Source organism: Pipra filicauda, unplaced genomic scaffold, assembly GCF_003945595.2.
Source record: "Pipra filicauda isolate LSUMZ 115617 unplaced genomic scaffold, ASM394559v2 scaffold113_size4260070_pilon, whole genome shotgun sequence".
NCBI classification, from domain to species: Eukaryota; Metazoa; Chordata; class Aves; order Passeriformes; family Pipridae; genus Pipra; species Pipra filicauda.
In genome coordinates, this window is record NW_024103585.1 from 370,689 (window position 1) to 394,205 (window position 23,517).

General features: G+C 40.0%; 1 protein-coding gene across 5 annotated transcripts in view; it reads right to left on the reverse strand.

The window, feature by feature from the left end:
* Positions 1-23,517, reverse strand: part of PLXNB2 (plexin B2) — a 259,621-nt gene that overhangs the window by 164,595 nt on the left and 71,509 nt on the right. For 3 of the 5 annotated variants that reach the window (XM_039383554.1, XM_027742587.2, XM_039383543.1), the window contains exon 3: positions 13,123-13,315. The exons of 1 other annotated variant lie outside the window; for it this stretch is intronic. The gene's annotated coding sequence lies outside the window, so the exon portion shown is untranslated. The remainder of the gene's footprint in view (positions 1-13,122; positions 13,316-23,517) is intronic. One more of the 5 variants, XM_039383552.1, reaches the window with a different exon arrangement.

Genomic DNA, 23,517 nt, shown 5'->3' on the forward strand with positions numbered 1-23,517 from the left:
TGCTGCACTGCAGGATGCATTTGGGCAGAGATGACAAAACTTCTCACCTTATCCAGTACCCAGCAAGAGCCTGAGAGAAGGAAGGTGTGCAAATGCTCCAGGAAACTATTTCCTTACAGAAGTACAAAGCTGCAGTTCAAAGCTTACTTCTTCTGCTATTACCCTGTATCAAAAAATATGTCTGCACTCATGAGTCAGAGCCCTTTAAATAACATATTATAGGCCTATCACTTTGAAAAAGTGCATTGCAGTACTAAATGATCACAGATATTAGCTTTATGTATTTTTATGTATATAAATCACTAGTTGATGCATAATGAATTAAAATAAAACACAATGCATCTCTGGAAAGCTTCCATACAAAACAAAACTGAAAAGCCTAAGAATACTTAGTTAAGAAAGACAATGAATAAAATTAAATCATAAACAGTAGAGAGACAAGCATATCAATTCACCCTTTGAAAATTCACAAGATAATAAAAGAAAATACATTTTGAAAAGAAAATACATTGCGCAAGTTACTGACAGTGTCATCAAGGCCAGTAAATCAACATGATGGAGACAAAGATCAGACATTTAGTGGCTAGCAGAAAATCCCGTACAATGTCAGCAGGAATTAAACCAAAACACCAAACTGGTTAGAGGATTTAAACTCAGGTGTCACTGAGGCTTTGGACAAGATCTTTCTTCAAGGGGTATCTGGAGTGGCACACTGCCCCCCAACAGTCGCTACCCTGGCCCGGCACAGCCCAGGGGTGAAGCACACTAAAGTCCCGCACATCATTTTTTCACAAGGTCATTTCTTTGCTCTATCAAACAAAGTATCTCCTGTTACTGTAATTCTCCTTGGACATTAGGGTTGGCTGGAGTTATCCAGTGGAGCTCACATCACTCTGGGTGGGAGCAGACCTGGCACAGAAGGAAAAAGTACAGCTCAGCTATTCTCCCAGGCCAGCTCAGCCTGCCCATACCGATGTCCCCCAGTGGTTCAGCTGTTCATGGAGCAGACACAGAGCTTTAGCCTAATACACACACTTTTCCCTACTGCATGCCGCAGAATATCATGTACTTTTATATAAAAAAAAGTATGCAGTGAGACAAAGTATGTGTGAGACTAAGCATAGATGGAAAACTGCACTGATTTTGGACAGAAAAATCCTTTGTAATATACTACAGATACAGAAATCATTACTGTCTTATACATTTTCCATCCTTGCCTTCTGTGCAAAGCTTGAGACCATCTCTAGGACAAATAGCTTTTCAGAAGGCCACCAACAGCCCTAAATACAATTAAAGGAAGACAGAAGTCAAAATTATTTTGACCTTAAATAATGCATCCCATTTTCTGCTTTATGATGAGTATAAGAAAAATACATAAAATATAAGATAGTCTCAAAAACTCAGTTTGGACTGAGTTCCCCAGGCATAGCATTGAAAAGGCTAATGTTAGAGAAGAATAATCTCTTTACTACATGTCTTTGGTAAACCTTTCCCAGCACCGCTGTGCAATAGTTCTCAGGAGGGATACAGCTTATTTTTTAAGTACTTCACTAAGTTCAGTGAATAGTCAAACTAAAGTTTGACTATTCAAACTTCAAAAGCAATCTTTTTGTAGCCAAGTTTGCCTCCAAGAATAAGAAACCAAATGGGGGGGGGGGAGGACAAAGGACCTCAACTTTGATCAACTTCGCCATGGGAACCGGAGGCACAAGCAAAATCAGTTTTGGTTCCTATTCGTATATTTCTAAATAGAAATATGGTAGAAGAGATACAGGTCCTTGCTTAGCTGTGCTATTTGCTGCTGAAACCAAAATGCTGGAGCACATCTTTCCTAACATTCCATAGCAACAGCATGGAAATAGCTCTCACAGTGAGCCAACTAACCTCTTTTTATCAGCCAAAAAAACCGTGCACTTGGAGAATGCAGTTAATCTTCTCCGAGGTGGAAAGCTCAAGGGCTGCAGTGGATAACAGTGCAAAGTGGTCATTTTTCCTCTACCGATTATGAAGAAAGTCTGGATTTTTCAGTTTCTACTGCATTTGCATTTTCACCAAGAAACATTCCATTCCCTTCCCAAAGGAAAACAAGCAAAGCTCTTAGCGTTCCCAAACTGGAACATTCTTGCCAAAGAATTTAACACATTAGATTTAACCTGGCAAGATTCAGGAGACTTGATGTGAAAGAACTCAACTAGGCATAGCTTAACACCTTATTGACTAAGAACTGCTTTCACATCAGGAGGAAAAGAATAAACATATTATTTTAAATGCCAGATATGAAACATGCAGTAATATAAGTAACTATACAGATGGCTGACTCTAGAGCAGACCTTATGGATAACTGTAGAGTAACAAATAAGTTTCAAGTCATGAAATGCTTTTTAGGCATTAGGTCATCAGCTAAAGATTATGAGGCGGATGGAAAAGTTGGGAGATCAAGGATAAGATTTTGAGTTCAGAGTCCAGAAAGTCAAGTCCCTCTGAAAAGGCTTGGAGTCCTACTGCTTCTTACTTCCCTAACAATGTTATTTGGCTTGACAAAACCAATTCTGTCTCCTCATAAGCCCTGCTTCTATTATGGTATGATACATGGTATGACATACAGTATCTTCAGATGAAAGACAAATCAATTCTCTGTTCTGTCCTAAAACCAAAAAATAGTTTTGTGTTGGATAATACAGTTTCCAGAAAGTTACACTAGATCAAGCCCTACCCAGCAGAAATGTTTCTGTTCTGAAGTGCTCTGCTAAATTTTTATCCATCCTCTTCCTCCCTTCTTATTGTTCCTGCCTTTCTGTTATGAATTGTTGTCTTCTGATGTGCCAGATTAATTGAATGTATATCATGCAGAAAGGCAGTTTTAATTTGCTCTCCGGTCCAGCTGTAACCAATTTCTCTGTCACCCTTCTAAATATTCTCTTTCTATTCCAGAGCATTGCTACAGCATTTGTGTTGCTCTCCATGGTGTGAAATTCCCTCACTTCCTTTTCCTTACCAGCATCTGGCTACACGTGTTCATACAAAGTAGAAATGTTGACATAAGGTGCAGGATGAGGAGTATTGTGATGAGAGTCTGAGAACCCCACTTCAAGCCTGTTAGTCTATACAGAACTTAAATTACAAGATTTGTACAAGGAGTGCACTGATTGATCTGAGAAGCCAGATGTTGCCTGCTGCTTCAAAAAGTTGGGGGACCTACTGAGATTGCACTAGTGCCAGAGAAGGTTGTGTACCCTGAAACACAGGGGAGAAACTGAGCTCTTAGGTTAAGCGTGAGATTTGGGGTTGCTTTGCAGCTGCGCTGCCCTGGCTCCCCTGCTGCCAGGTTTCAGCTGAGCCTTAACCAAGACTCCAAGATTGCTTGGAGCCAGGTGTTAACCAGTGTTGCAGTAACGTATCCTGACAGTTCGGGTATGGTCTTAGTTTTCTGCATGTTACTCCAGACCTACAGGCTTTTAAAAGCACATACTTAGCTATTTTAGTGTGCCACGGACCTTTATCTCCATTCTTTTTTGCCAAAATATCTACCAAAAAAATTGTTGGTTTTTTTTCTCATATAAAGAGCTTATCCTGCCTGATTCTTTTGTTGATGTCCCTGCTCATTGTTTGCAATCTTACTTCTTTCTGGTGACAGGCACGTTGAAATATAACTTTAGCTTTTGCCATATACAGAGTTTGGGAGAAAACTAATTGAAATATTTCTAGGTATGGAATGTAGAAATACAAGACTGTGAATTACTTAAAAAGCAATCCAACTGGATTTCCACAAAGTCCCACCTTTCTTTGCATCACTACAAAAATTACTATTTTTTCAAGGTGTTACGAAGGGATGTGTAGTCCATTTAAAGAACAGCATAACGCATTGGTGGCCCATGTCAAAGGCTAAAATCAAACTAAATGAAATCTGTAAGTGAATTAATATTAACCGTTTTGCATCAAGACTCAGGGGACTAAAGTTACAAAGAAGGGATTTTTTTTCTTTTATAGTTTGCTGCTACTTTTTGGCAGTTAGGAACAAAGAGCCACCCTTAAACAGAGTGATGGGAGAGCATCTTTAAGCAGGCTCTTTAATTTCTTTTTGGGAACCTGATCAATAGCAACTGTGATAAAAGCAACTTCAAGTCCCAATAAATACATTGTTCTCATTTAATTAGTGTTTTCCCAATACAATTGGTGTGTAACAGATCAGAGGAAAAGAAAATTGCATACAACAGAGATCATGCTGTCAAATATTGAAAAATATATTCCATGACTGATCCACAACAATAAAAAATGTTTCTACAAATACGTGAGCAACAAAATGAAGGCTAAGGGGAATCTCCATCCTTGGAGAAGCAGAGGGACAATGGATGAGGAAAAGTCTCAGTCTTTAATAGTAAGACCAGTAATTCGCTGGATACTAACTCCCTGAGCTGGAAAACAGAGATGGGGAGCAGAATAAAGCCCCCATAATCCAGGAGGAAATGGTCAGTGACCTGCTACACCACTTAGACATGCACAAGTCTATAGAGCTAGTCAGGATCCGCTCAAGGGTACGAAGGGAGATGGCAGAAGCGTTCACTGAGCCACTTTCCATCATTTATCAGCTAACTGGGGAGGTCCCAGCTGACTGGAAGCTACAAATGGATTGAGATGGGACCAGCAGAATGGCACGTGCACTAACCAATTCTTTATAATTGGGAAGCTGAGCCCTGTAATCTCTTTATCATCCTGTCAGTGAGTTAATGGTCATTATCGTGAACAGATTCTTATTTTATCAAGCAAGTCAAGGCATCATTGGTCCTTTTCATATGATAATACTAAAGCTTTACACTACAATTAAAATTAGTACAATTTTTTTAGCTTTTCCTAGGTTTAGCTGTAACCTTTCAACTTGCAAACACCACCTTGAAAGTCTTATCAAAGACACTTGTGCAGCACACTATTCTCCTTATGACTAAACTTCTCTTTCTCTCTCTTATTCCCTCTCCTCTAAATACAGTGTAAAAGGCTTAGAAACGGAAACAATAGAGGAAACAGACAGCTGAAAAAAAATTCCCTATACATAGTGTAATGCTACCATCCAGAGTAGAGCAACCAGAACTTAACAAGTATTTTTGTTCAAGATTTCCAAAACTCCAATAAATGTTTCTTTCCTTTATCAGCACTAAAAATATTCGAACATCCTCATGTCAATAGTTACATATTTTCAAAACAGAAATTTCCCACTGGGCTGTGTTTGTTATCAGCAAAAGTAATTTTGCAATATTTTGCCTTCAGCCTCCCCTCCCCCAAGGAGCAACCACCAACCACCAGTGATATCTTTAATTTTTCAAATGTTTTACTTTGTCCAAACAAACACAGAGATCAGTTTTCATTCAAATATGCAATGAACTCAAGTGTTAGACTTAAAAAGGTCTTTCTTTGTTAAGCTGGGGTTTTTTTCAGGTTCAAGATATCCTTTTGTATTTAAATTGGATGGTAGTGATGGTTTGGTTTTCAAATGATGCTCCTAATCCTACCATTAAATTAAAAAATAAATCAAGAACTGAACTGTAGCTAAGTGTGAGCACATGTAAAACTGAGCAACATGCAGGGCACTGTTGATCTTGGATCCTAAAAGGAATTTTATTGAAAGTTCAATGATCTTCAGGGGTGACTCCCTCAACCTCATAATTTTCTGTGTTATCTCAGGACACTTCACGTACAGCAAAATGAAAAAAAACAAAACTGAGTCTCAAGTCAACTTCTGCAATAGCTCCCAGATAAGTGTTGCTATTGCTTCTTTTAAACTGACAATATTTAGTGCATTGGAGAGAGCAGAGAGAATACAGGGAAGGAATAGCTCCCCTCGAGGAAGTACTCCAAGCCTATGTGCATTTTACTGTAGTCCTTTCTTGGGACAGAAAACCCATTCAGGATGCAAATCTATCAAATATGGAAGCTGATAAAACACAATGAGAGCTCTGTGGGGAAAAAAGAAAATAAAGTAGACAGTGAATGTTGCCAGCAGTCCCTATTTGCACCAGAGCCTCCTCCCTAAGGAATAGCCACTGAAGAGGAAAGTAAGGCACTGTAGGCTGCCTATCATCAATATACATGAACATCATTGTTGCATCTACCTGGGGTCAAAATCAAACCTGTAACCAGTGGAGAAAGGCTCTTCACTGCAGCACCATTCTCCACAGCCCTTCCTCTTTTCAAAACCAAATTTAATCAGTATGAAAGGAGGTACTGCCAGCCAGATAGACACGTTAAAAACTCGTAATCTCCTATGTATTAAAGGAGGAAGTTGAAGCCAAGATTTTACAGTATGATTAATAGTTTCTGGGTGTACAGTTCAAGGTACTGTGAAGAAATGCTGAGTTCAGCTTCTGGAGCAAAAAAAATAATAAAAAAATAATCAGGCTCCTTCAACATCCCTTAAGCTAAACCAGCTTTGTATATCCCAATCACTGTTTTGGGATGGTTGCCACCAGGCCCTTGAGAGAACTATCTTGGGAAATTAATTAGGCTGCAATACATCACATTTAAAAGCTGGTGTCCTTGCTTTAGGTTGCACTTCGATCTTTGCTCAGTCAGCCTCTGTGGGTGGGGTAAACATGCAATTAGAGATGGGAAAAAATAAAAGGTCTTTCCCGAGGGCCTGGGCAGGTGAGCAAGTTTCCATGAGGTAAGCAAGTGAGTAAGCCCATGGGCGTGCTGCAATGGCCCTGTGCCTGCTCTTCCCTTACAGTACACACAAGGCATCCTGCTGTGGAACACACATACCATGGGTACCATCGCCGCCCCTGCCACGGCTCACTCTGCAGCCTGCGTTCCCTCAGAGCCCACTCCAGACATTGTCACATGCTTCAGCAGGGACAAGAGGCTGGCTGCCCACTCCACAGCCCCATCAACGCTGCCTGTCTCATGGCTGGACTGCCGTGGAGTCACTTCACCTGTGAGAGGAGCTTGCCTCACTGGAGAAGAGCAGTGTGCTCATCTGGAGCAGGGTGGGCTTGGCCTGCCTCTGCTGTGTGATACCAGGCAGACATGAGCAGTTAAGGTCAGCTATTTGCTGTTGGTGACTGTGAGGAATGGGGTACAAAGTCACCCGACAGTGTTTCGGTTTTGGTTAGGTCCCTGTATGGCTCTCACATACCAAAGACCACTTAAACATCAGTCAAACATTGTTCACTCTGTGTCACAAGTACAGCTTCGTCTTCACACAGGTCTTCTCTCTGCTCTCCATCTCTGCTTCCCAAACCTGAAACCATCCTTTGGCCTCCTGCTCACCTTCAGAACAGCTGCTCCTCTCCAAGCCATCCAGCCTGAATGGCCACCAGTGCATTATACAAGTTGGCAGCCACCCTGGCTGAACACCCAACGCAGCAGCCGCCCTCCAGCAACAGTCCAGTGATACTAAGTGCCCACTTGGGCACTGTACTGACCTCTACTACCTTTGCTTCCTCGATGGACTGGGGGGCCCCTGAAAGAGCTGATGAGCACTTTGGTTGTGCTTATGGAAGGGGCAGAGACAAGACCAGGTCCATTTTCATACAAAGCCAAAAGATAAACCAGTAGAAAGGACAAAGGGACAATCCTGACAGTCTTACGAATCTCTGTTCAAAGGCTGATGAATTCTGCTGGAAGAGGATTTAAGGGAGCATATGACAGCAAGGAATAGTTGTCTCAGCTCATGAAGCTTCAAGGCTCCCCCTCTCCTGACATCTAATATGCCCCCCCAAAATTGATCTCTGCATGTAGGGGCCATATGAGATAATTTATGCTGCTTAGCTGCTTTTGGGGATATTCCTGCACCAAAAAGATGCTAGTAGGAAGAATCACTCAGGTCACCTCCCCTGCTCTGGCATTGCCTAAATACCAGGAGGCAGCAGAACAAGATGTTTCCTTTGTCTTAATATTTAATAGCTTGTAGATCTTTGATGTGTTTATGGCTCAGGCTGAAACACCTGAAAGAGTGTGTGTACTAGGCACACTGGGCTCATTCAGTAGAACGTAGTTTTACAAGTGAGATGAAGCTCAGCCTTCTTTCCACACTCACAGAAGATACACATTCAGACTTAAAAAAAAACCCCAAAAAACAAAAAAGCAATTCTTCAAGTCCTTTGCTAATCAGAGATGCAAATCAAATGGCACTGGCAGACTGTTCTCCTTTCTTGGTTCAGTAAAGAGTTTCCATGCAGAAAATGTTTTATGTGCCCACTGAATTCTTCCTTCCACAGCATTCTGTTAAACGCTCAATCAGAAAACAAAATAAAAAACACAGTACTGTTGCACTAGCTGTTTTCATGTACAGGTGGGCTGAGAACCTTCTTCATAGCCACAATACCTATAGCACAACTATCCACCAAAGAGAAACCTAAATTCCATGGACTTACTGCAGCAGCTTTGAAGCACGTAAGCTGCCAAACCATTCAGAAACTTAATAGATTTGTTTAGGGACTAGACAAGGCTTAATTAAACCAGGCAGCTCGGAAGAAGAGTAAATCCTCTCTCTTTCTCTCTTCCCCTCCCCCCTCTTTTTTTCCTAGAGTATCTTTCTCCCATTGGCTTTCCTCTTCCTAATAATCCCATCACAAATGACAGATATGTTATCAGTCATCACTGGGATTTGACACATTCTTAATACCTGTCATGACAGCTCTGAAGTCTGCATGCGACTCCATTGTATTCCAAACCATTTGCAGGAGGTAATGGACACATCAAATAGCAGTCAATGGCTCTGCTTTATTGAACTGCTGAAGGCTTGCAATACAGAAGTAGATGCTTAAAAAAAACTAATCTGTGATTATTCAAAATCGCACACATAGTAATTAAATATAAATAGCTTTTCAACTCTCACAACTCTGTGATCATCCTGGCTACATTGTAGAATTTCTTATTAAACAATTATTGATAAGAATGTTTTAATATTTAAAAAAAAGTATCGGTATTGGTAATAATGATCGCATCAGTAATCCAAGGTCTTCATTGAAAGGTTCAAAGTATGATACTCATGCTGATAATGTGGTAGTGCATTGTTGTGCCCATACAGAAGTGAGGTGCAAGTCATGGCTAGAACCAGAGTTAATATCAAAGGTGAACACCTGAATTGATATGAAGATGAGGGGATTGTGAAGTGTGTCATTCACAGCAATTGTCAATATTGTAAAAGAGGAAACATGAGTGCAGTAGAACATGAGTTTGAAGAGCAAGTGTCTCCCTGATGGGGACAAAAGGAAGAGACGGTGTCTTATCACTGAGCAATAAGGACAAGGAACACCAGCTAACAGGTTTGTATGAATCCATTCCTAATGCCTGATGATTTCTGGGGATCCCTTAATACAGGTAGTTTCGTTTTTTTCATTCAAGCTCTCAAAGGAGCTGTAACAGATATAGCACCCCACAGAACAAATTCAATACAGAGCTCTCCAAACAGATGTATTTTCTTTTGATCAAATTCTAGTATTACTTCAGATGACTCTGGTCATCTGTGTGTAATACTTTTCAGGCACAAAAATAAAATAATTTTTTACTGTAACATTTCTTTCAAGTCCTAAACTTGCAAAAGGCTTTCTCTCAGTTGAGTTCAGCTGCCGCAAAACATCATATAGCCACAGTCTCTGCCAACAGCATATGAGCTGCATGACAGCAGTGCACTTTACCATTAGTAAAAGCAATGGCTTGTTGTTCTCAATGCATTTACAATTTTGCACAAAAGCAGAAAAAACCACCCTCAACAAAAACAAAAAACCCACACAGATCAGAGACAAAGCAGCCCTGTGTAACTTAAGGCCTTTTCAGCAAGGCAATAAAGCTAAGGCAGAATTGTGAGCTGGCGTCAAAAGGAAGTGTCCCATTGACATAATTAGCTTTGGAGCAGGTCTGGAGTGAAGAAGACAGGCAAAACACGTTCAGCCACCTAAGTGATTGCATGTCCTTTAAACAAAATTAGTGTGTCGTGGTTTAAGAGTCTCAAGGCATTGTTTGCATCTACAGGAAACGGATGAGCAAATTGGGCTTTCTTATAGTGCAATTTTATTTAGGAGAGATACAGAGTAAGTTTTGCACCTGTCAAGCACTCGGGAACAAAGTGATGGCATTTAGAGGAACAGGAATGTTGTCCTCAAGATGCAGCAAATCCTGTTCCAGGGATCTAAACCCCTGCAGTAACAGCACTGGTTGAACAATAACCCACCCTGCCAGGTGAAGCACTTTCAGAAAAGCTGAAAGGTGAAGTTTGTATCAGTAGGTTTCACACCAGACCAGATACTGCAAGTTCTTGAGCAGGCAGTATAAAAACATACCACTAACAAACTTGGTATCATATTTTCTGATTATGATCTTATACCAGGGCCTGTTCCAGTTCAAATTTGTACTGTCAGCTGAGCCGGGGCTGCATGGAGGCAAGATCATGGCAGCACAGTCCCATCGAGAAGTCTTCCCAGCTCCCTCCTGGCTCTGCTCCAAAGGAGCATTACTGCTTTTCCTTTCCATTACTGCTGTCTACGCTACCAGTTATTCCTTTCATATACCCTTTCAGCTGCAAGCAAATCAACATGCCAATCCCTTGGGACACATGGCTTAGCTTATACTTAAGACTTGCCATTCTGCTTTGTGCTTTGGACATTGATTTCCATTGTCCCAGCTATCACTCAACAAAAGGGCATTTAATTGCTGTCTCATTTAGTCTGAGGGAGAAGAGGAGAACAACTTTTACCAGTCCTCTGATTGATGGCAGCCATTAGCACCTTCTAGCACAATACTGACTTACTAGAAGCACGATTTACATGTGAAGTTCACTGCCGCACAAGTGAATCAGATTTGCAGCTATGCCTACTTGAACAACTTCAGAGACAGAATCTTCTAACGAAATGAATTTGCAGAAATGCTTACACTGGCCACCCATTTAAAGGGAAAACTTTGAAGATTAATGAGCTTCGTTGAAAACTCCTAGAAACAAAAGAAAGTTTAGTTGAGATCTCCTAGTTTTTGTTTCACTTTTTAAGCACTACCATGTAGGTGCTTAAATGGTTGCAAAAAAAAAAAAAAAAAAGGGGAAGAAAAAAAACAAGAGAAAAAACCCAGCCACTATGCATCAAAGTTCCCAATTGCTGAGGAATCCCAAAAACCGTTTTCCACTCTTGGGTGAGCATTTCTATTTTCTTTGTGATGGAGGAAAGAAGAAAATTAATATCCACATTTAATATCCTCCACGTTCTGTAAAGCAGTAACCCACTTGCCTTGGTGTTCAAGCCAAACTGCTGACAGTGGATTTTTAGTATTCATCTCATTTTATTAAAAAGCACAAGGATGCTAATTTCCCTTTCAAAAGAACAGTCAAGAAACAACTAGATCAGTGAAGGCTTCTTGAAACACCACCTTTAATCAGTCCAGTTATGTGAAACTTGAAGTAATTTCAGTAAAAGTTGATGTAGTTTGATGCAGCTTATCAAAACATTTAATAATTACAAAATCTAACATCAAGCGCCTTTTGAACACCAGACTTCCCAGTCAGACATAGGAACAAGCTGAGGCACTGGGTATTATCAGACACACCTTTGTGCATTTTTTAAAATATTTGCTATGGGAGAGGCAGATTGAGAAAGGCTGACTTTCAGCTAGGGGATGATGTACAGCCAAACATGCAAGAACCCTGGTCGTCTCTGCTGTGGGAGCACTAACCCTGGCCAGGCAGAGGCTTTCTAAAACCATATTAGCTACACCCGCAGAAAGCACTTCTGACTAGTTTCAGAACATATACTCTGTTATGCACATAATTGGTTTAAAATTCCACAGCAAAATTACTCTGCTATTACTTGCTTTCAGTAAGTCCACTCCTTACATTCACATCCCTCACAGGACCCACCTTTATTCCTCAGTGATACTCATCTTTCCTGATGTACCTTTCTAAATAAGCTTAAATAGTGGTTATTTCTGTGTGATCCCATGCTTTTTCCTACATTTGAAAAAATCATGATTTTAGGTACCTAATTGGATGTGCAAAGGCAGAATACTTTTTTTGTTTAGAACAGCCGTCTTCATTTTAATTCATTCTGCAGCTCACATGCATGGAAAGTTTTTAAGGGAAAACAAAACTTAAAGATCTGAAGCATCCAAAACAACAGCAACAACAAATCTAAACAAAACCCCTCCTAAACTGGCATGTGGCCAGATTACTAGCTAAACAGTAGAATATATACCACTTGTTTCTGTAACTTGGTTCTTTGTAAATTTTATTTTCCCCTCCCACCGTTTCCCTTCTCTTTGGTGTGGGACAGGAGACATATTTCTCTCGCTGGAAAGGCTAAGTGCTATCTGCCGAAAAGAACAGTCTATGGACAATTATTACTGGCAGCTGTGATGAAGGTGGCACACATGATCCCAGCACCACCACTCGCCTTCCTCTCCAGGCACGTGCCAGGCTGGAACCAGAGCTCCCAGCAGGGGCAGCTCCAGGAGCATCACGAGCACCGAGAAAGCTGCCAAAACAGCTTTAAACCACTTTGCAGCTAAAAAAACAGCCCAAGAGTCATGTTTGTGCAACCCCTCTCTCAATTTGCTTCAGATCTCTTTGTCCACTTCAGAAAAAAGAAGAAGGTTTTACGAGCTGGTTTCTGAGAAGCCTGCCAAGCCAACACATGCTAACCAACATGAACAGATCCTGGAAAAGAAGGTGATCAAATCTCTCCGATCATCCTCAGTCACAGTCAAACCCAAGCACCTTCGAGATTCAGGTCAATCACACATCTGCTCAGCATCCCCCTGGGAGACTCAGAATGTAAGTGCAAAATTAGGGCAAGCACTAGCACAGCAGTAGGCTGCAGCATGTTGCTGGCAGAGGCACAAACCTGCTCTTCTACCCAGAACATAATCTATAAATAGGTTTATAAATACAGAACCTCTGCCAAGCTATTCTTGCTTTCTCTTTTTTTTTTTTCCTTGCTAATTTTTAATGCCTCTTGCGAGACTGGCTCCTATAAGTTTTATCTCCATTAGTAGCAATAAACATTTATTAAATGCTCCAGCAATGTCTGAAAGTCTTGATGAATAGCAAAAAAATTTGTCTAAAAAAACATAATATATAATAATATATAATATATATAATTTCCCATTTACAAACTCTAATGTATTAAAAAAAGGGAAAAATGAGCTTACCTGAAAACAGAAAATTCACATGAGAAGTCTGTGTGCTCACCACAGCTTGGGAAACAAGAAAGAACCCACTTCTGCTGGGACTGCAGGGGGAGACAAGGCAGTGTCAGTGCTTACTCTTGTTCAGCTGTGCTCCAATGGGTACCAGCTGCGTCCCAGAACTAAGCCCTGGGCTGTCTCCCTCAGTTCTTCTCACCTGGAACAACAAAACAGGCTCTCAGCTCCCTCAGCACAGGAGCCATGCAACATTACACACCCAAGACAGAGCGACATGTTCACACTGCCTAACTGCTGGAGATTCAACACAGCCTCATAGAAGGGGAAACTCATTACAGCTGCCATTATTGATAAGCATGGTTCTCTGCTTTTCTCCACTGCAGATGCCCTCACAAAGTATCCTGGGGACACACAAAGCACTAGAAAGCTATCTACAGAGCATTCTAACTCTGCCTTGGAGGGGCTGCTTTTCTAGCAGATAACACTAGACCCATTTAACAAATTACAAATAACAAATTTACTCAAGCCCAATGTGTAGCAAGAACACTTCACGGTAAAAATTTTGCTTTGAGGTGTCAGTGTTTGAGTGACCAAACCAACCAGTGCTAATTTTAAGTAGAGACATTAACAAAATTCTTAAATTACCTTGCACTTTCATCTAGTATCATTCCCTTGTACCTCTGTTTTTCCCCTCTCCCTCTCAACCCTTACACATTTCACCATCCATTTTCAAGGATGTACGCCTAAATGAAGCCCTTTATTAAGGCTCAGTTTTCAAAAGCAATGTCACCTTACAGTTTCCTTTTGCTTCAGAAATTAGTTTCTAGGGGCATAGTCTTGAAAAGCCTGCATCTATACTTATTTCAAGTTTCTGGGGAATAATTGAGTATGGAAAATAAGGTTTAGCCTGATTAAATTTTTATTTCCATCTAAAAATAAAAGGAAATACATAGTAAAGAACTAGGAAAGCTTTTTTTTTCATGTTTGCCACCACCTTCACTGAATGTGTCTTCTCCAACAAGGAATCTTTCAACAGTCCAAATCTATAAGCATTTTAAGTATGAAAACTCTTTAAAAGTTATTTTAATCTCAAATTTTCAGAAGTATCTTCTCATGTGCCACAAACTGAAAGGATTCAATGCATTTAGGTAAAACTAACCTGGTAAGAAAATTAAGACAACATATCCTAAGTCCTCTGTTAGGTAATGCTAAGGAAGGACTTAGGTAAAAGACAGTGTTGGTATTTACTGTAGAAGAAACTCCAACTTTACAGTAATACATTTGCTACATGTAATTCTGAAGGCAGGACACTATTTTTAAAATCAGGCTGTCGTGTCACAGGGCTGCCAGACTCATCTGCAGTGAAAGCAGTGGGATGCCTTGCAAGCTCCACACCTCTCCCTGCCAGCACCATCCTCCTGGTAATACCTCCTCCCTCTGCTAAGGCACAAGGTCACGCACAACCCCACATCTCTTGTGGATATCACACAGCCACTTCCCAGCCCTCAACTCCTGCTGCATCCACCATGTCCATGAGCCAAAACTTTTAGCTGGCTGATAGGTTTACTGCACAGTAAAAAGCTGACTTTTCAAAGAAACTCTCAGAAGATTTCTCTGTGTACCTGCTCTCAGCAGAGAGAAATAAAGACATTACTTAATAGATGTCCAGGGAATAAAGTGCAAGAATTCCAGTCCTAAAATATCATAAAGACAAGATATTAAAATAAAAAATAGCTTTTTTCCATCATTAAGGCAAACAAATGACATATGGGACTGGAAATTTCTCCTTAAATCCAACAGAGACTTATTCCTGTTGCTCTGACACTTCCGTCATTGCTGTCTTCTCCCTTCTCCAAGAACTGCATATGCCTTCTTTCTTAATCCGAGCAACACATTGGCCATCAGACTCTATTGCTGCTACTCTGCAAGGGAACACCAAGGCAAGAAAGGGATAATCCCCTCAGAAAACCACTCATGTGGGTCTACCAAACTACTGGATACATATTCTTTCTTCTCTCATTTTTCAAGAACCACAGGTAGTGCTTTATTCTAATAAAATTATTTCAAATAAATAAAGACCACCAGCAGTTTTAAAGTGAGCTTTAGCCTCAAACAGAGTCTAAGGAGTCTGTTTTCAGACATGGAGGGCTTCTTCTTCAGCACGCCCATAGTTTGCTTCAAAGCTCATTGTATAAGAAGGAATAGTTGAGATGTAAAGTCAAATTCAAGGATCCTGGGAATAGCTGTGCATGATGCTCAGCTGGCAGGTAGGTCTACTGCAAGGGTGTAGTTCTGCACATGAAGTCACAGGAGTGAGATTCCTAATTATAAGCAGTAACTAAGGCATGGAATAGAAACCAGTTTACAAGTTTGCCCCCAGCAGCACAGAGAGGAAGATTTGTTCTCTTCTCTGGAAAGAGGACAGGCAATACTGCTCATGTCAAAGCCTGGATCCACAACCCTCCAGGCTTAATTAGAAGATCATGAAGAGCACAAAACGTATTGGACTCAAGAAAGTGACCGTTTTTCAAGTAAATTTAGTGGAGTGAGCACTCTTACGTTTACAATTCACATTCCCTCATCCATCCTTTTTTCCTCGTTAATGATATAGAATTGGGTGCAGATGCAACAAAACCTGTCAGCAACAGCAAGGTGTCCTAAGGAAAGTCTTGCCTATTATCACAGCTGTCTAGATGAAGGTCGCTGACATTGCTAACACCTCTGACTTTTATAATCAATTTCCAGCATTTACAGAGGTAAAAATACCACTAGCTTTGAATACACTCAGAAAGAAAGAAATTCTTCTCAATTAATTTTAAGCTTGCTCTCTCTGATAGCCAAAACACGAAACATGAGGCAACCTTACAAGCCAAATATTGGCGAGATTGGTTTCTGGCAGCCAATGCCATATTCTATTTGTATATAAACAATTGTAGTTTATCCATCTCTTCAAAATAACTGCAGTATGAATCATCGTAAGGACAGCAGCAGAGAAAACTGCAAAATACTTGTAGCTGAAGAAAAATTATAATTTAATTTTAAAAGCAACTATGAATATCAGACTATAGGCACTTTGCTAATACCATATACCTATTTGAGAAATCTAGTATTTTGTGGATTAGTCTCTTGGAAGACCAAAGGGGCTAACCTATATTTTTGCTGCTGGTAAAGGATGATGAAGCTCTTGCCGTACACTACACATTCACCCTGTGCCTGCTTTTTGGAACAGGAACAGATATTGCTGCCTTTTAAACTAGTCTTGTGCTGATTTTTAGCCAGCTGCAATATTCCACTGCCATAAGCGAGGACGAAGGGCTATGGAAGAGATTTTCAAACAATTCTTTGTAAATGGACCACAAGTCCCATCTGATTTATAAACTGTCAATGTGCTTGATGAGTCCAACAGCTGGGAAGCCCTGGATTTGACAGCACTGCCCTTACCTGATAGTTCAAAGTAATCATTTTGAGTTAATACAGGGCCTCAGAGAACACAAGGGTCTCTAACTTAAGCCCTTCTAAAGACCTATATTTCAGTCAAAATTCTTGCTCCTGACAGTCCTTCTCATCTTCTGGTTCCTAATTCAAACCATCAGTCAGCTCTTGCTTTTCACAGAAGCTCATTGCTGTATGTTGTAATGTTTGCATCAAATACAATTGCCAAAGGCATTCCAATTTTCACTAATAATCATCATTAGAAGAAAAAAAATGGTTGTATTTTTGTCCAAAAATAACCATTTCCTGATGTTTAGCATAGGCAGGATAATGGTCACAGGCAGCATCTTGGCGCAACGGGCAAAACTAGTAGGTGGTAAATGAGAGTGCTGCAGAGGGGACAGATCTTCTTCCAAGGGGGAGAGGGGGCAGGGTCTGCTAAAGGAGGCACCCTGATGGCAGGAGATTTATGCATCCACTCTTGTGTCTGTCTAGGAGGAGGGAATCATTATGCAAGGCCAGCTGCAGGGGTGTGCACTGCTGTCAGGAAAAATTAGAAGTCTAGCAATGAACTATAAAGAAGGGAGAAATGACAGAGTGAATGAAAACTCCACGATAAACCCATTTAGGCTCTCTTCTCCCTGGGATGAAAGATGAAGTCTAATCTCTTTGGCATATATCCTGGGCTGAGACTCAAACAAATATGCCTAGATACGCTCAGGCACACGGCCCAGAATGTGCAATGACAAAGTCCACCCAAAGGATCTGTCACTGCACAGGGTATGGAGCAAGAGTACTTTTTCTGCATGTTTAGTGAAGTTCTGGGGAAAGATCATAGCACACTAAGATGCTTTTGATCAGAAGAAATCTCATCTTCTGTCAAATGCCTTCTTTGTGTAAATATCTTGGAAAGAAAGCTTTTCCATTAGAATACCTTTGGGAAGTGCGGGGGAAAGGGGTGGACATAGTGAAGGGATGACAAGACTGTAAAACAGTGAAAAGCACCCAAACTAAAGCTCTGGTATTTCACTCTTATTTGATCGAAGGATAACTTTCCAATTTCATGTGGCATTCCTTTCCCTAAGAGAATTTCTGTCTCAGTTGGGCAGGTCTGCATAACTTCTTGTCCTGTTTAAGGTAGAGGCATTTTTTTTTCTCCTTTGTTAATACACTCAGAGAAATGAAATATTCCAAATATTTCTTCATTGTGCTTGCTAATAAAAACAGCCAGGATCTTGGGTCATACCGGTATCGGATAGCAAGGTCATAGGGAAAGAAGAAGCAAGGAAAGCAGTGCTCTTTAATACATTCCCAAAGCCCCCTAGTTTCAATTCAAGCCTCAAGCCTAAGAGGGGAACTGTTTAGTAATTTTTCCTTCTGCCTGTCCTGACCACTGTTAAAGCCTAGGGGCTGGTGAAACTCTTCCTGGAATGCTAATGTCCTGCAGGAAGCCAGAAGGTACAAAATGGGAGCTGTTTGGAGCACACTTTCCTGTGGAGAGAAGGGAGGGAGGGATGTACTTCAATACTTTATTGCAAGTTACACATAAGGACCCATGGTGTTATCCACATTTTTTACCAGGACAGAAGAAATAGATTTTTCTCAGCACACCAACATTGTAAATTCTGCCACTGTATGTCCTTCAGTGTAAGCTCTTCGAGATACAGTTTCATGAGAAATGTTTGTTCACTTAAATGTGTGAGAATTAGGAGGAAAAAACCAAACCACAAGCAGTTCTACTGTAAAAGTCTTCCTTCCTACTATACAAGCACATTCAGAAACATGGACATTTATTTAATTCTCTGAAAAATACTTAGAATTCATCCCTCTTTTTTTTTAAGGACACTCTTCTATAACACTCTTCCCAGTGGCATCATCTAGCAAATATAAAGATTTATGCTACCAGGTGTCAGATTAAGACACCACTGACCACATCATAACTACCTGGTGTGTTACACAAGCATGTATACCTGCATAGTGTGGGTCTAAGAGCTTAAAAAACTGCAAACAAGTTTGTGGGTTTCTTTTAAAAAAGCACCCCAAACCCCAAACTATGGAAGTTTGGTGACTTGAGACATTGTTTCATTAACACTGTTGATTGTTAATTTACACAGTGAAGTTGCAAATGGGGTATTGAAGAGAAGAATGTGGCCTTCTGATGAATTAAAGCAAAAGGAAGATTCCTACATGCATGAAGGTTCAAAGAACATAACCCTGAAGGCCACTGTTTGATCAAAGTTATGTGAAAAACCACAGAAATAAACCACAAGCTTTTACAGTGAGCAACAGAAATAAAACTGGCAAATTCCAAAACTACAAAGCTATATAATTGTCAAAGTGCAAACAATACTTCCTACAGCTACATGATTATGTTTCACTTCTTTTTTTCTAAGGAAAGTAAGGACAGGCAAATGTATAATTGTCATATCAATTCAGGAAAAAACTATCATAGACAGATATCAAATATATTATGGGAAAGGGAAAAGGAACACAGTTATTTATCTGACTTGAAAATAGCACAATGTCAAGTTAATTTAAAATTCAATTTCAGTTTAAAGCATTACAAGGAAGAAAGAATCCTATGTATCATAGGTTGTAAATTGAAATCCTAGCAAGGTTTTTGTCTGCCAACTAGCTGTGTATCAGCTATAAAGCCAGATTGCAGGTGCTCCTTTTAGGAGATTGGGCTGCAAGGCTCTTAGAAACAACATTCAGAGAAGTTTGTCATTTACTATCCCCAAGGGCATTTTATTTAAATTTTTTTTTTATAGTCTGTTAGTTAATGGAAAGGTGGTATTACAATAACCCAGAGGTAACTTCTGCAAGGTACAGTACATCATGCAAAAGCACAGAGGGTCCAACCCTGTGGAAATCACCAAGGTGTATACTCACATAAACATATCTTTTACAAAAGCAAACAGGCAAACGCAGTTTGTCTGCAAAAACAGTTTTTAGGGTGACATGAAATAAATAAGTAAGTAAGTAAGTAAATAAATAAATAAATACATTGGACTTTTCTCACTCTTCTAGAAAATACACCTACAGAAAAATGCTTCATTTAAACTCCACACAAAACCTTGAACACAATGGTTTGAGGGAAGAGGCAGGATACTCTTCCCAGTTTCCTGAGGTGAGGGGTAAATAAATATGATAGAAAGGACATTTAATTCACTCCTAGATTACAAACTGAATGAAAGCCTACTCAGATTTGGTACATATTATAAAAAAAAGTGACTAAAGGACAACAGCTGGACTTCTAGTTTCAGGAGTTTCCTGCAAGATGCACTGGCCAGTCTGATCAGAATGGCAAATTCTGCTCAGAAAGGCAGATTCTGCTCCTCGGCCATCAGCTGCTAACAACCCAGCTGGTCAGCAGACAGAAAAAGGGCTGGAAGGGCATGGAAAACCTGCACCAACAAAGGAAATAAATGTATATCTCTGACCTTCACTCCTCCAAAAGGAAGGCAAAGAAAAGCTGCCATTTACTGCAGCTGGGGCTATTTTTATTTAGTCACATAGGCCTTGAAACTCCTTGTACAAACACTGTGAAACCTCAAAACCTTGCTGAGAGAGCAGATGAACACCTCAGACTGGAATTTAAGGTGTGTGCAATTGGTGCTCAGGAAAGGGTAATATCTGAGGACGTGAATTTATCTCCACTGACATAACCACAGCTGGGAACCAGTATGAACAGATTCCTCATGCTGATCCATTTCACTTCTCTTTGAAATGGAGGGATGTGGAAAACACTGTTAGAGGTAATAGAAAAGTGTTTTTTTACTGCAATAATGGGTTTTATCCTATCTTTGAAAACTACATAATTTTGTGTACATTTATAATATATATCCACTATGTATAGTTACATTTTTCATAAAACAATAATTTCTAAAAATCCTGGAGGATTAACAAAAGCTAAGGAGTGAGGAATCTGATACAGCATGAAATGGAAATTAACCTTTCTCCCCCATGTGTGTTTTTAAATATATCTGAGCCTTTTCCTGCTCCTACAGCAGTACATGAGACTGTAGTTATGCCCTCCCCCCTCAGCTTCCCATTTAAATCCTCACTATTTAAATGGTTTATTCACTTACCATGCATTTTTAGACCTACAGCTCTGAGGTAGATTTTTAAAAACTTTTGTTGGCACTTAATATGGAAACTACAACCATTACACAAATATTTATACACATGGTATTACAAAAATATAACATTTGCTTTGATGTACTGTTCTTTCTCTGCTTCCCACTCCATCAGAGAACACAAAGGAGGTTTAGCAATGATAAGGAATTGACACACATCTTCACTATGCAGTGCCACAGCCTAAAGGTTTAAGTCTGAATTATGCAGTGTCCCTTGCAGAATGGCCAAAACAAGCCTCAGCATTGCTTAAATTTCTGTGGAAACTAGGAATAATTGCTGTTTAAAAAAAAAAAAATCAGCAAAATAATCCAAATTTAAAACCAGGCTGCATCTGTTACTAGGAAAACCAGGCAACAGCATAGGGATGTTGCACACAAGATGATACAATACTTGCTTTCTTTCCAAGCTGTCCCTGACACAGCATGTGACTCTAATCCAATGCTACTTTTTAGTAAAAGTTTTTTTGGTTGCCAGATGTTGCACAACACAAATAAGGAGGACTGGAAGCTGAAAATGCCAGCTACTCCCAGGTATAACCTGACACAAACTAAAGCAGCCTGAGACTGGGATACTCCTCATATGATGGAGGGAGCCTTCTGTGCAGGACTCGAGGCTTCACTTTCTTGCGAGTTTGATGAAGTTTGGGAATTCAAGGTTTACGGCATTCTGTAGCACTGTTTGACACCACTTGATTGCAATATGGGCCAAAACGTCTTTCAAAGGTGATCAGATACAGACACAACACAGAGTGTGAGTGTTTTCATACGAAGGCTCACAATACAACAAGGGTTCAGTAGTGGGATAAAATGCCACCACCGAACACATAAGAGCAAACACATAAGAGCAAACAGTGGTGCAGCAGAGGAGCACAAGCAGCCCAAGACTTAGCATTTAATTTTCAATCCTTTCATCTCTAAAAACTAAAGAGATTGTTTTTAAATGTTTCAATCTGCCCCTTACATTTGGTTTGCACACCAAAGTGATAAAAAAAGCTTCAAATGTTCCAATATTATGCAAAAAAAGTTTTAAAAATTGTCTTCAAATTGGAAGTACTTCAGAAAAAAAGAAAAAATATACATTAGAAAACCCAAATATATAATCAAGTTCTTTGAAGTCACTTTCTGTTCCACTAAGACATTTACACTAATTGGTGAGCTCCTCATTTAGTCTTTTCAGGCACGGATCATTTCTAAATGCCTGAGATTTAGGATACACTATTTTAATACTGATGGTGTACTTAATGAGATCTGATTTTTAATAAGATTCTAGTCATTAATATTAGAGAAAGGCTTTGACTTATTTTTACCAAAAAAAGGAAGGTAGATAGGTAAGTAGCTGTATATCATTAAGAGTGAGCCTGTTCAGATCATTATAATAACATTTCTTATTCTATTTTATATACCATTACATGGTATAGGTGAAATTAACAAAAATGTATCAATCTTTGATACTAGCACAAAAAGCCTCCAGGTCCATTTCCCATTCTCAGTACATACACATAACTCTCCGTAAACGGATGCTATAGAGGGTAAACACGAGTAACTTGTGATTAACTTAACCAGATCTAATTTGGCCAGCAAAAACCTCAGCTACTTCTTGTTTATTGACCACTACCAGAAAAACAACAATTCAACATCCACATCAGGACTGATATTCTAATTTTAGTATTAACACTTTTTATTACATATCTTGCCTTATCTTAAAATACATAATTATGAAAAATAATCATGATCACATATGTATAGGTGTCAATAACCACTATAAAAATACTGCTGCTTCATTTTTGCAAAGAAGTATATATAGAGCTACTGTAGGTTCCAAGTAGGACTGCAAAGACTCCACATGTTAGACTATACACAGCCTAAGCAAATGCTGAGGCACATCATCTTTTAGCAGTATAGTGATTTCAGTCTTGTGCTGATTTTCCTACAGAAATACAACCAATTAGTATTCAATTTTGAACCATACCAGAAACACTCCTTCAATAGATACATGTGCCTTGATCATTTACAGCACCTCTTCTAAAGCGGCTAATCTGAAAAAAATTGAACAGATGCTTTATTCCTGCATCATTCCTGAGTTTATTGCAGCTTTGGTTTCTGTGCACTTCCCTCCTTCACTTGGGCCCTCCCCAGGTCATCTAGGCCTCCCAAATAAGGGAGGAATCCTTGACCCACATTTGGAGGATGAGTTTATGGTGGGCTTCTGGGATTTAGAGCAGCCAGCCCAAGATCACCTGCACCACTGCTCCCTCCAGGCTGATGACACTGAGGTCTCTATATAAAGCACTGTTTGTTCAGAATGACAACAATACAAAGAGAAGCCTGGCCATATCAGGGAGTTAACAGATCTGCAGGGCTCACAAGGAGTCATGTGTCTCCTGCATGAAAACCCTAGAAGTGTTTCTCTGCCTGCTCAGCTGTGAATTGAGACTGTGTCTGGGAGCTGCCATTTGCTACAGTTTGAAGTGCTTTTTCCACATTTTACATAAGGACAGGAAATATCTGTGATTCCTCTCTAGGAAAAACTGTCTTCAGAACCTACAGAGGTATTTTATCACTTCACCTATTCAGCCTGGAGCACAAAGCCCAAGAGAGCTTAGAAAGAAATGCACATGCAGTCAGTCAATATTACAACCACTGACGATACCGTGTATTTCCAAAGCACCTGCTATTGTCCATGTTGATTCCACCTGCTACCCTGGCTGAGAGAACCCCTATTCTATACCTATAACCCAACTGTTCCTGCAGAGACAAGTGAAACAGAAATGTAGACAGAGTTCTGTACATTCCTCACAGAGTCTTCAAAGAATTTTCCACAGATTTAGCT